Raw genomic sequence first — 10,272 nt, forward strand, 5'->3', positions numbered from 1 at the left:
GAAGATTGAAGACTTAAGTCAATCAATCAATCAATTCAATTTTATTTGTCATTTAGCAGAACATCCAAGATGTGCTGCAGAACGAAAATACGATGCACAAGGCATTAATAAAAACACATAGTTAAAATCAGCCTACAATAAAATACTAAAATGCTTCATTTAAAAGACGAACGGCAGTAGGAAAAAAACTGTTTTTAAACCTGGTAGTTCTACATTTCAGGCTGCGGTACCTTCTGCTTGAGGGGATGAGGGAAAAGAGTTCAGAGGCAGGGTAAGTAGGGTCTCTAGAAATCCGCACAGCTCTGGCCAGACAGCGTTGTTTTGCCAAATCTTGTACATATGGCAACGTGGCTCCAATGATCCTCCCTGCAGCCCTCACCACTTTCCTCAGTGCTTTCCAGTCCGAAGCGCTGCAGCTCTCCTGCCACAGAGAACTGCTGCTGGTTAGCACGCTCTCTATGGTCCCTCTGTAAAAAGTGGTGAGGACTGACTTACTGAGATGGGCCCTCTTTAGCCTCCGCAGAAAGATCAAGCGCTGGTGAGCTTTCTTGATGACGGAGGAGGTGTGCAGGGACCAGGTGAGGTTGTTCATCACATTAACTCCCAGGAACTTAGTAGACTGCACAATTTCCACAGCAGAGGTCTTAATGTAGACCGGGATGTGTATCAGCTGTTTCTTCCTGAAGTCGATCACCAGTTCTTTTGTTTTTTCGACATTCAGTATCAGATTGTTTTTATCACACCATTCCACAAATGACTTCACCTCCTCTCTGTAATCCCCTTCCCCGTCACCTCGAATGAGACCCACCACTGTTGTGTCGTCCGCATACTTAATAATTTGGTTTGTGCTGAACTTGGCACAACAATCGTGGGTCATGAGCATGAAGAGGAGGGGACTTAGAACACACCCCTGTGGAGAACCTGTGCTCAAGGAGATGGTATCTGATTTATTCTTTCCTACGTACTGTGGCCTATCCATTAGAAAGTCCAATATCCAGTTTTGCAGAGGTATGCCCAGTCCCAATGGGCCCAGTTTGCTGATCAAATTCTGAGGGATGATGGTATTAAAAGCCGAACTAAAATCAACAAACAACATGCGGACCATAGCATCTCTATTCTCCAGATGTTCCAATGAAAAATGGAGTGCAATAGATATGGCATCCTCTGTGGCACGGTTGGAGCGGTAGGCAAATTGGAGTGGGTCAAAAGAGGAGGGTAGGACAGAAGTAATGTGGTCCTTGATCAGCCTCTCGAAACATTTCATCACTATTGATGTTAAGGCTACAGGGCGATAGTCATTCATGGTTGTGACTATGGGTTTTTTCGGAACTGGGATGATTTCTGAGGTTTTAAAGCAAGATGGCACAACAGCCTGACACAGAGAGATGTTAAATATATCCGTAAGGACATGTGTCAGCTGCTCCGCACATCCTTTGAGTACACAACCTGGTATCTGGTCTGGTCCCGCAGCTTTCCTTGGATTAATTCTCCTCAAAGTCCGTAGAACATCATCCGGTTCCAGACACAGTGCCTTCTCATCAGGATGAGGGGTGGCCTTCACTGGTGATGTATCATTCAATGCTTCAAACCGTCCAAAGTACTTATTTAGGTCATTCAGGAAGTTGAAGCTATCATCACAGGGGTAAGGAACTGTTTTGTAATCTGTCACAGATTTAATCCCCTGCCACAATCTTCTGCTGTTCCTGTGATCTTGAAAATGACTCTCTATTTTCTTTCCATGAGCCCTTTTAGCTCTTCTAATAGCTTTATTTAGGTTGGCTCTTGCTGTTCTAAGGGCAGCTATATCTCCAGATTTAAAAGCACAGTTTCTCACTTTCAGCAAAACTCGCACCTCAGCAGTCACCCACGGTTTATCATTTGCCCTGACATGATGTTTTTGGTGACGCAGACATCCTCCATGCACTTGTTTATGTAGCCAAACACAGCCTCTGCATATTCATTTATGTCTATCCTTTGATCTGTGGTAGCTGCCTCACTGAACACAGACCAGTCGGTGCACTCAAAACAATCCTGTAGTGCATTCATGGCTTCTCCTGGCCAAACTCTCACCTGTTTGAGTGATGGTTTTCATCTGATGAGCACAGGTCTATATGCTGGGATTAGCATAATAGAGATGTGGTCTGATGAGCCAAGATGGGGACGTGGGGATGCTTTGAATGCTCCTTTAATGTTGGTGTAGACATGATCCAATATATTGGTTCCTCGAGTTGCAAAATCCACATGTTGGTAAAAATGGGGTAAACCTCTCTTCATGTTTGCCTGGTTAAAATCCCCAGCAACGATGACTACTCCCACTGGATGAGTGGTTTGCTAATCGTTGATACAGTGGCAGAGTGTGTCAATGGCTGCCTTGGTGTTAGCGTCAGGGGGAATATAAACAGCTACTATAAGTACAACGTGTCAAGTGTCAGCTTAAGTGAAAAATTAAGGAAAATTATTGCAACACAAACTCCGAGTTAATCAGTTTTAACAAGAAAAGATGCTGACAAAAGAAAAGAAGAAGTGGGGCGCTAGGGTGGAGATAAGAAGAGCTGCTCAGGAAACAGCAAGGGCATCAAACTCTGAGCAAATGAATGATAAACATACTGAGTACTAAGGTGTTGTACCGTGTTAGCCATTATGAATGTAGAGAAAAGCCAAGCAAAATGACCGCTTTTATCCATCCATCCATCCATTTTCCAACCCGCTGAATCCAAACACAGGGTCACGGAGGTCTGCTGGAGCCAATCCCAGCCAACACAGGGCACAAGGCAGGAACCAATCCCGGGCAGGGAGCCAACCCACTGCAGACTCCTTTTATGGGCTAACTAAAAAGATTACAATGTGCAAGCTTTCGAGGCAACTCAGGCCCCTCCTACAGGTGAGATGTAATTCAGAAGTAATTCAGATGTACATCTTGCCTGAAGAAGGGGCCTGAATTGCCTCGAAAGCTTGCACATTGTAATCTTTTTAGTTAGCCAATAAAAGGTGTCATTTTGCTTGGCTTTTCCCTATAAACATACAGAGAAAGAAAAAGGATGAAAACTAGGAATGCTCAAGTCAAGAGTATTCACTGCACGTTATCGTGCAATGCGCCGTTACTGGTTTTAAATAAAAGGATCTTGAGGAGCAGTGCAATGTGAAATTCATTCTGTGTGCAAAGTAATAAAGTGAAAATCACTAACATGAGTGTATATTTTTGGGAGTTCTACAGTTGTTTGGGGTGGACGGCTCCCTAAAGGTTATTTTATGACTGAAACCTCGGCTTTCTTCTTTGGCCCCCCTCAAATGCTGCAACTGCTGCTGCTGCCATCAGATCTCCCATGACTCCTTCCAAGCAGCTCCACAAACTCTCATCTGCTTGCTAAGTTCTGCTCATTTTGGGTCAGACGTTAGCACCATTTTGCTCGCTTTCCCCAACTCTTTTAGCTAATCCAAGCCAGAATCCCTCACCGGCAGATATGCATCCAGGCCGATGGATTTTAACAACAGCAAGTGCTCCCTATCTGATCCTCCATTTCCATGTCCTGCAGCAGAATGAAGTCTCCTGTACTTCTGCAAATGGAGAGGAAGGATGCAGTTGAAATGAAAACATACAGTATGTGGTAATAGTGCAGACGCGGCTGATTACAAAACAGTGATTGTAACTCTAAGTTTTGCTGGAAATTTAATTTCATGTGAATCTCTTCACTCGTCAGTAGTCATCAGTGACTTCATCAAATTAAAAGCTGAGACCCTCCTCTGTGGCATTTCCCCTGATCTCTGATATTGCAGATGGACTCTAGTCGGCTGCCTGCTTCCTCAAATCCCCCGTCCACCATCAGCTATTCTTATTCCTTGTTCCCAGCATTTAATGGGACACGTTACCCCAGGAAGCCTCTGGTGTGCCACAACGGAGCATCTCATAATGTCACAGTGAGGTGACATGTTAGTGGTTGAAATAATGTAGAAGGTCCTGCACAGAAGCTGAAAATGAAACTGCTGATTAACCCTCCGATGGTATTTATTTCTACCGAATCAATCCATTTTATCTTATACTAGCTGTCCCCCGTGGCTCCGCTCGCGTAGTAGTGAAACAGGACAAACTTTAAAAATGAATATAAAAACAAAAAAATGTAATTTGCATTGAGAAGAATTTACATTGATAGCTTTCCCATCCGAGGTCTTCTTGATATACAACATTTTGGGCCTTGCTGTGATATCTCTGTCAGTCAGCAGATGGAGGGCCGCAGTGGCTGCAGCTTTTCATTCTAACCCTTTTCTTAATGAGTGACCTGCTAATTAACTTCTTTAGTACTAATTATAACTGACTTGTTCTTGAACACTCAGACCCCTTAATTGTTTCTTTATTCCTTAATTAGCAGCAAAACAATAAAGAGATATAAGATGCGCCAAAAGAACTGGCGTCCATCATACAATATCTGAAAATAAAGAAAGGTGAAGGTCTCAGGAATGTTGGTCTGCTCAGGTCCCCAGTGCTCTTAGAAAAGAGAAAATCAGCAATGTCAGAAATGATCTGGGGGGTATTTTCTGTGTGTCACTTAAATCATTCGAGATCAGATGCCTCATCTTGGATGAGTTAACGCCGGTGAAACTCATCCAGGATAAGTCGGTTTGTCAAACTCAGCTGTGTAGTCGATTAGTCGAGCGCTGGATCTAATCATCCGAGATGATTGTGTGCGTCCGCGCTGATTGAAAAGCCCACATGTATTGAGTTGAGAAAACATGATCAGCAAGTCTTTGATAGGCGGCAACAAAATGACAAAAGAACGGGCGCATTTTTTCGCACAAGTGGAGCAGGACCTTTTATTCGAAGAATATGAAGAATTTCAAGATTTAATATGCACAAGGGGTAATACAATACAATACAATACAGTTTATTTTTGTATAGCCCAAAATCACACAAGAAGTGCTGCAATGGGCTTTAACAGGCCCTGCCTCTTGACAGCCCCCCAGACTCGACTCTCTAAGAAGACAAGAAAAACTCCCAAAAAAAACCTAGTAGGGAAAAATGGAAGAAACCTCAGGAAAGGCAGTTCAGAGAGAGACCCCTTTCCAGGTAGGTTGGGCATGCAGTGGGTGTCAAAAGAAGGGGGTCAATGCAATACAATACAATACAATACAATACATAGAACAGAACAAATCCTCAACACAGTATAAAAATAAAAATTTTAGAAGTATGGAGTAGAATTTAACAGTAGATGATATCACATAATAAGATTTGGAGTTCTGGAGACCTCATCCATCAAGCTGCCTCCCCCATTTGGCCAATCCATGGCTGAGACAGTGTTGGGCCAACCAATCCAATGAAAGGACCCCTCTTTCCCACGATTCCTGCGATCCTCCATCAGAGATGACTTTACCTCAGGCAGGCAAAACAACTTGGCAGGTGGGCCGTGGCACCAAGTGCCATATTTGAGTACCGAGAAGAGAAACAGAATAGGTGAGGGTTAGTATCCAATTCTAACTGTCATGTTACTTCTGTTTTAGTGTTAATGACTAACAACAGAGATGCAGTCTGTGCAGGTAATCAGCAGCTCTAGTCAGGGTGTGCTAAACTGAAGTACTGAGTCTTCAGCCGGGATTTAAAAGCTGAGACCGAAGGGGCATCACTGTAAAAGCAGCTCAAACCACAAAAGACAGCTGGCAAATTAAACGCTAAGTAGTGTACATTGTACTTACTGAACGCAGCATTTCATTTCCTATGTGTCAGATTAATTATTATTTAATATGTTATAATTCCATATCAAATGTGAGCACAAGGAGAACATGGGAACAGGTTAAAGTAAAGTGCAAGAATATACTTCAAACTGGTAAATATTGGTATATAACTATTTAAAGAATTGTTGACAAAGAATCATATATAAACATTAATTTTAAAGCTAATAAGAAGGCAGACAAGCAAAAAACAGCTGGAGGTCCACGTGGTCCAGACCTAACCCCTGCAGAAGAGTTGGCTTTCCAGCAAAATGCCCATCGCCCTGTTGCTGAGGGCATTCCAGGGGGAAGCTCCTCCTCAGAACCAGTGGCAGGATGCAGTGGTCACTTCATTTCAGGTAAAGGATGGTCATTGCATATATTTGTCCTCGATGTTCCATATAGCCCTCTTTTTTGTTGCGTCAGTTTCAGGGAATGTCATATCCCTATAACCTGTGTCTGACCAACGAGATATTGATGAAGGTCAAATATTTGATGAAGACACTGTGTCTGATTATTCATCGGGAGGAGAGGTACATTTTCCAAATGTTTGAACAAATTCCACTCTGATCAGCCCATGTGCCCCAATCACATTTGGAAATCCTGGTAGTGAGAATGTTAGGCTGATTACTTGTCTTTAAATACAGATAAAACAGAGATGTTAATTGTTGGAGGGAATGATGCTGATCACAACAATATTCTGTTGTCATTTAACTCAGTTGGAATCCCAGTCAATTTTACTGAATCAGCCCGCAATCTAGGAGTTATCTTTGACTCTAGCATGTCATTTAAAGCGCATATTACAAAGTTGTCCAAAACATCTTAAAAATGTTAGGAAATTAAGGCGCTTTTTAAATAAACAGGATTCTGAGAAACTAATTCATGCATTTATCTCTAGTAGGATTGACTACTGCAATGCGGTGTTCACTGGATGTTCAAACTGTTCTTTATACAGCCTCCAGTTAATCCAAAATGCGGCTGCGAGAATTATTACAAGAACAAGAAAATACGAACACATAACTCCAGTTCTTAAATCCTTACACTGGCTCCCGGTTAAGTTCAGGGCAGATTTCAAAATCCTTCTTTTAACATATAAAACATTAAATGGTCGAGGTCCGGCTTACTTGTCTGAACTTATCATGACTTACAAACCTGAGCGCACATTAAGATCTCAAGATGCCGGTCTGCTTATGATTCCAAGGATTAATAAAATAACAGTGGGAGGTCGAGCTTTTAGTTACAGGGCCCCTAAAGTGTGGAGTGGTCTGCCTGCTACTATAAGAGATACCCCTTCGGTCTCAGCTTTTAAATCCCGGCTGAAGACTCACTACTTCAGTTTAGCACATCCTGATTAGAGCTGCTGATTAACTGTACAGACTGCATCTCTGTTGTTAGTCATTAGCACTTAAACATAAGTAACACGATCATTATAATTGTATACTAACCCTCACTTATTCTGTTTTTCTTCTCGGTACTCAAATGTGGCACTTGGTGCCATGGCCCACCTGCCAAGTTGTTTTGCCTGCCTAAGGAAAAGTCATCCCAGATGGAGGATCGCAGGAATCGTGGGAAAGAGGGGTCCTTTCATCGGATTGGCTGGCCCAGCACTGTTTCAGCCGTGGAATGGCCAAATGGGGGAGGCAGCTTGAAGGATGAGGTCTCCAGGACTCTACACAAATCCAAATCTTATTATGGGATATATCATCTACTGTTAAATTCTGCTCTGTACTTCTAAAATTTATATTTTTTATTTCTTACTATATTGAGAAATTGTCCTGTTCTGTGTACTGTATTGTATTGTATTGACCCCCTTCTTTTGACACCCACTGCACGCCCAACCTACCTGGAAAGGGGTCTCTCTCTGAACTGCCTTTCACAAGGTTTCTTCCATTTTTCCCTACAAGGTTTTTTTGGGAGTTTTTCCTCGTCTTCTTAGAGAGTCAAGGCTGGGGGGCTGTCAAGAGGCAGGGCCTGTTAAAGCCCATTGCGGCACTTCCTCTGTGATTTTGGGCTATACAAAAATAAACTGTATTGTATTGTATTGTATTGTATTGAGATTCTTCATGGAACTGTGGGTGTTTTAGCCTGTGTATTACCTACCTGCAATGGCAAGAAATGCCTCTTTTATGGTCTGCACATGCAGGTGTCCAGGAAACACAATGAAAACCTGAAGGAAATATTTCAGAGCCAAACAGACTTTACTAATTGCCTGGCAAACTGCACTTTTAGATTTTCCGCATCACCTACAGTATATGAAAAAAGTGCTGCTTGCAAAAAACCTCAAAGCAATGCACACTGTGTGTGTGGTTGTGAGAGCCCGACTTCGCCGAGTTTGACTTCGAATATAAGGTGCTAATCTTTGAGGTACAGTATTCCCCCTCAGCTAAAGTGGTATCTTTCGAAAAAAATATCCTCCGGGAGCAATACAGGATATTGACAATTGCACAAAACCCTCTCTATATGAAATGCTCTTCTTATAATTTGCACACCGATATCAATTGGTCGCTCACTCATGTACAGTGAAGCCATGACTGAACAAATTCCACGCACGGACACTGATTACGTGTGTCAGCTAATCCTTCGAACAAACCTGCTCCGAGCAGGTCTGAGGATTTGGATGTGCTGCTATGACAACACATCCAGTAAGAGTTTCAAAAAACCGACAAATCAAGGATCAGGCCAAATCGTCAACAATTACGAGTAATCCACGTATGAAAAATACCCCCCTGCTATGGCACCATGAGAGCAGCAACAAGCCACGGAATTAAAGAATGAGATTAATTAACGACAAGACTTGGCGCCTCATTAAGCAGCTGGTTGGGGTTTGAGGCCCTGACTTAGGTGGTCTCCTGTTGGCTCACTCACTTCACATTTCATTACTGTTTGGGTGTCATATAAGGAAAAAATTGAATCAATTCAGAGGAACAAATCTTAAAAAAATAAGTCCATTAAAATGAATTCAAAAGAAGTTAATTAGCAGCTAAAGCTGATCACCAATTAAGAAAAGGGTGAGAATGAAAACCTGCAGCCACTGGAGGACTGGAGTTTGAGGTCCCTGCTGTAGAGGCTCACTGAACATATTTTCATTCTCACCCTTTTCTTAATTAGTGATCTGTTTTTCCTGCTAATTAACTTCTTTTGAATTCATTTTAGTTGACCTGCTCTTGAAGACTCAGAGCCCTTAATTGTTTCTTTTTCCTTAATTAGCAGCCAAACAATAATGAGATACAAAACATGACCACCATTGTCGATCACACAATATCTGCAAATAAAGAAAGATGAAGGTCTCAGGAATGTTGGTCTGCTCAGCTTTTAGAAAAGAGAAAATCCACAATGTCGGACATGTCTGCTATGGCACCACGAGAGCAGCAACAAGCCACAGAATTAAAGAACGGGTTTAATTAGCAACAAGACTTGGCACCTCATTAAGCAGCTGCTTGGAGTGAAATTGGTTGGAGTTTGAGGCCCTGACTTAGCTGGTCTTCTGTTGGCTCCCTCCCTTCACATTTCATTTCTCTTTTGGTGCTATTTAAGGAAATAAATGAAGCAATTCAGAGGAACAATGAAGAAATTCAGGGGGAACAAGTCTTAAAAGAGAAGTCAATTAAAATTAATTTGCAAGACGTTAATTAGCAAGAGAAACAGGGCACTCATTTAAAAAAGGGTCAGAATGAAAACCTGCAACCACGGTGGTCCTCCAGTACCGGAGTTGGCGACCCCTGCTCTAAAACACACATCGCTGGTAGCTAAGCGGAGGCAACATTCGCTCCAACATGTGGCATGAGGTAGAGCGGCTTGAAAGGAGTCTGGCATGTGAGTGAGGAGGGACCCGCCTGGCTCCCCACTCCTGAGGTCCCGCTTCCCCTCGGCTCGCTGCCTCTTTCTCGGATTCACACGAATAAATTGATACCGCAAGCAAACTTTGATACTTAGGGCGATGAGAGAAGTTTAGAAGAATCTAAATCCATTAAGTAGTTCTCTCGTGACTGACGTTGGATTCTATATGTACAGAGATATCACAGAAGTACATACTCAACCATAAAGTGCTCTACTGGGCTGTCAGGATTATGGTATTCAGTAGTTTAATGTTCTGAGTTTCAGAAATGACTTTCCTGCTTGTCCTTTCTGCCTTTTTGGTGTTTACGTGATGGCTTAATTCCAGCCATCCCTCCATTTCCTTGACCTGTGTTTCCACTTGAGGGGTACGGGGAGCAGGTGCCTACTCAAGAAGGAACCAGCAACGACCCTCACAAGGCTTACCCATGCACTCCAGTACACTCATGCTGGCCCAGTTCATCTCTGAATTTCCAGTTCCTGCAGCTTTCCCTGTCTATCCCAGTGGCCCCAGGTTCAACTAACAGAAGGCAATGTGAGAGGAATACAAAGATGACATTGAAAACTGACACAGAGAGGAGGAGCCTGAAGCCAAGTCCTTCAAGTTCAGATACAGCAGGCCACTCTCATGAATGTGACATTCCTGGTAAAACTGCTGAGTAAATATCGTAACTGAAAGTGGAACTTCTCGTTATTTTCGAGTTCAGAAAGAGGAAGTCAATAGCAGCGCATTACAACAAA

This window comes from Erpetoichthys calabaricus, chromosome 17 (genome assembly GCF_900747795.2).
Source record: "Erpetoichthys calabaricus chromosome 17, fErpCal1.3, whole genome shotgun sequence".
Lineage (NCBI taxonomy): Eukaryota > Metazoa > Chordata > Cladistia > Polypteriformes > Polypteridae > Erpetoichthys > Erpetoichthys calabaricus.